Source organism: Staurois parvus, unplaced genomic scaffold (genome assembly GCF_062004578.1).
Source record: "Staurois parvus isolate SC_StPar_1 unplaced genomic scaffold, SC_StPar_1.0 ptg001240l, whole genome shotgun sequence".
NCBI classification, from domain to species: Eukaryota; Metazoa; Chordata; class Amphibia; order Anura; family Ranidae; genus Staurois; species Staurois parvus.
Window position 1 is genome coordinate 127,234 of NW_028319036.1, and position 3,675 is coordinate 130,908.

Below are 3,675 nucleotides of genomic sequence, written 5' to 3' on the forward strand. Positions count from 1 at the left end.
GTCTGGTTGTCCCTTTATTGCCGGATAATTATATTTTATATTGAGATCTGCAGCTTCGCCCTCTACTGGTGGTCAGGGTGTTGAGCTTACAGTCCGGTAACACTGCTGAGATAAGAACAATTGGCCACGCACTCTTCCTTCATATATCCTATCAGTGGGAGGAGCATAGGCTGCTGTGGGCTGGTTCCATGAAATGGGTCAAATGACTAGTATGTCAGTCAAGTAGCATTTTTCGGAGGTCAGCAATGTTTTCCTGTTTATTTCCTTAAGGCTGACCATACACTCTGATGGTCACATGTGTAGGCACACCCACACTGGAGGAGGGCGGGAAGACGTAGGCACACCCACACTGGTGGAGGAGGGCGGGAAGACGTAGGCACACCCACACTGGTGGAGGAGGGCGGGAAGACGTAGGCACACCCACACTGGTGGAGGAGGGCAGGAAGACGTAGGCACACCCACACTGGTGGAGGAGGGCGGGAAGACGTAGGCACATCCACCCTGGAGGAGGAGGGCGGGAAGACGTAGGCACACCCACATTGGCAGGGGAGAGTGGGAAGACGTAGGCACACCCACCCTGCTGGAGGGTGGGAAGACGTAGACACACCCACACTGGTGGAGGAGGGCGGGAAGACGTAGGCACACCCACCCTGGAGGAGGAGGGCGGGAAGACGTAGGCACACCCACATTGGCAGGGGAGAGTGGGAAGACATGTAGGCACACCCACACTGGAGAAGGGCGGGAAGACGTAGGCACGCCCACACTGGTGGAGGAGGGCGCGAAGACATGTAGGCACGCCCACACTGGAGGAGGAGGGCGGGAAGACGTAGGCACGCCCACACTGGTGGAGGAGGGCGGGAAGATATGTAGGTACACCCACATTGGCAGAGGAAGGTGGGAAGACATGTAGACACACCCACACTGGAGGAGGGCGGGGAGATATGTAGGCGTGTCCACATTGGTGGAGGAGGGTGGGAAGACATGTAGGCGCACCCACACTGGTGGAGGGTGGGAAATGCTGCCTCCTCCTTCTACAAAGTTACAGTGTACAGTCTGATCAGTGGGGGAGGGGAGACTGAGGAAATGCCTCCCCCTCCTACAAAGTTACAGTGTACAGTCTGATCAGTGGGGGAGGGGAGGAAATGATTGGAGCTCACACATAAATAATGAAAGGTCGTGTTTGATTGGCCGGTGTCTGTATGTTGGGACAAATAATCAGAAGTTCGGAGTTTCGGCCGATAATGAGACCATCACACAGAATTAGGAGGAATTTACAGGCAGATGCAGCTTTATTGGAGGCGTGTCCCTGGGAGGACAATAGACGAACTCTCAGAGGGGCGGAGTCTCCTGGTTTGGACTCGCCCGGAATCACCTGAAGAAAATACTTTTGTTCCTCTGCTGGGTGAATGTTCCTCTGCTGGGTGAATGTTCCGGGTCACTGGTGGTGGACGGCGGCTCCTGGCTCAGCGGGGAAGAGTCGGGTCGTATGAAAGATTTTAATAAAAGTACAAAAAAAAAAAATCAGCAGTGACTCCACTAAAACAACATAAAAACAAGTAAAAGTACAGAGTGGTGGAGGAGCTGGGATGGGAGCACCCCGTCTGGTCATCAGAGGTGGAGGAGCTGGGATGGGAGCACCCCGTCTGGTCATCCATGGTGGAGGAGTTGGGATAGGATCACACTGTCTGGTCATCCATGGTGGAGGAGTTGGGATGGGAGCACCCCGTCTCTGGTCATCTATGGTGGAGGAGTTGGGATGGGAACACCCCGTCTCTGGTCATCTATGGTGGAGGAGTTGGGATGGGAGCACCCCGTCTGGTCATCTATGGTGGAGGAGTTGGGATGGGAGCACCCCGTGTCTGGTCATCAGAGGTGGAGGAGTTGGGATGGGAGCACCCGTGTCTGGTCATCTATGGTGGAGGAGTTGGGATGGGAGCACCCCGTGTCTGGTCATCAGAGGTGGAGGAGTTGGGATGGGAGCACCCGTGTCTGGTCATCCATGGTGGAGGAGCTGGGATGGGAGCACCCCGTGTCTGGTCATCAGAGGTGGAGGAGTTGGGATGGGAGCACCCCGTCTGGTCATCAGAGGTGGAGGAGTTGGGATGGGAGCACCCGTGTCTGGTCATCCATGGTGGAGGAGCTGGGATGGGAGCACCCCGTGTCTGGTCATCAGAGGTGGAGGAGTTGGGATGGGAGCACCCCGTCTGGTCATCAGAGGTGGAGGAGCTGGGATGGTAGCACCCGTGTCTGGTCATCCATGGTGGAGGAGTTGGGATGGGAACACCCCGTGTCTGGTCATCAGAGGTGGAGGAGTTGGGATGGGAACACCCCGTGTCTGGTCATCTATGGTGGAGGAGTTGGGATGGGAACACCCCGTCTCTGGTCATCTATGGTGGAGGAGTTGGGATGGGAACACCCCGTGTCTGGTCATCAGAGGTGGAGGAGTTGGGATGGGAGCACCCCGTCTGGTCATCTATGGTGGAGGAGCTGGGATGGGAGCACCCGTGTCTGGTCATCTATGGTGGAGGAGTTGGGATGGGAACACCCCGTGTCTGGTCATCCATGGTGGAGGAGCTGGGATGGGAGTACCCCGTCTGGTCATCAGAGGTGGAGGAGTTGGGATGGGAGCACCCCGTCTGGTCATCAGAGGTGGAGGAGTTGGGATGGGAGCACCCCGTCTGGTCATCAGAGGTGGAGGAGTTGGGATGGGAGCACCCCGTCTGGTCATCAGAGGTGGAGGAGCTGGGATGGGAGCACCCCGTGTCTGGTCATCAGAGGTGGAGGAGTTGGGATGGGAGCACCCGTGTCTGGTCATCCATGGTGGAGATGCTGGGATGGGAGCACCCCGTGTCTGGTCATCAGAGGTGGAGGAGTTGGGATGGGAGCACCCCGTCTGGTCATCAGAGGTGGAGGAGTTGGGATGGGAGCACCCCGTCTGGTCATCCATGGTGGAGGAGCTGGGATGGGAGCACCCCGTGTCTGGTCATCCATGGTGGAGGAGCTGGGATGGGAGCACCCCGTCTGGTCATCAGAGGTGGAGGAGTTGGGATGGGAGCACCCCGTCTGGTCATCAGAGGTGGAGGAGTTGGGATAGGCGCACCCCGTCTGGTCATCAGAGGTGGAGGAGTTGGGATGGGAGCACCCCGTCTGGTCATCAGAGGTGGAGGAGCTGGGATGGGAGCACCCTGTCTGGTCATCCATGGTGGAGGAGCTGGGATGGGAGCACCCCGTCTGGTCATCAGAGGTGGAGGAGCTGGGATGGGAGCACCCCGTCTGGTCATCCATGGTGGAGGAGCTGGGATGGGAGCACCCCGTCTGGTCATCCATGGTGGACATACTGGGATTGAAGTATCTGGCCATCTGTGGGCGTTATTTCCCGGACATCTGTTTACAGAACGCTTCAAACTGCTGCTGCTCCAAGTCGGTCATCACCTTGTTCAGGGCGTAGATCTGAAATGAAGAGAACCCGTCACCTGCGGCACACGCCATGAAATACACAACAGACGTTGTCAGCAGAGAGGAAGATCATTGGCTGTGCACAGCTGACTTCCTGTCAGTACCCCTCCCCCAGCCATCGGGCAGATTGGACGACTCGCACAGATCACCTCACTAATTATGACTCCCAATTCTGAACTATTAGTGAGGGAAGTAAATTGCCGGCCCGCGGCGGTCCTA

At 57.3% G+C, this 3,675-nt stretch overlaps 1 pseudogene across 1 annotated transcript; it reads right to left on the reverse strand.

The window, feature by feature from the left end:
- Positions 1–1,260: 1,260 nt before the first annotated feature.
- On the reverse strand, positions 1,261–3,327 carry LOC149437950 (uncharacterized; annotated as a pseudogene). Its single transcript, XR_016307977.1, has 4 exons — positions 3,071–3,327; positions 2,815–3,008; positions 2,329–2,473; positions 1,261–2,154 (listed from the first exon to the last, which is right to left on the reverse strand). The product of XR_016307977.1 is annotated as an uncharacterized LOC149437950 (transcript).
- Between the last annotated feature and the right edge of the window lie 348 nt (positions 3,328–3,675).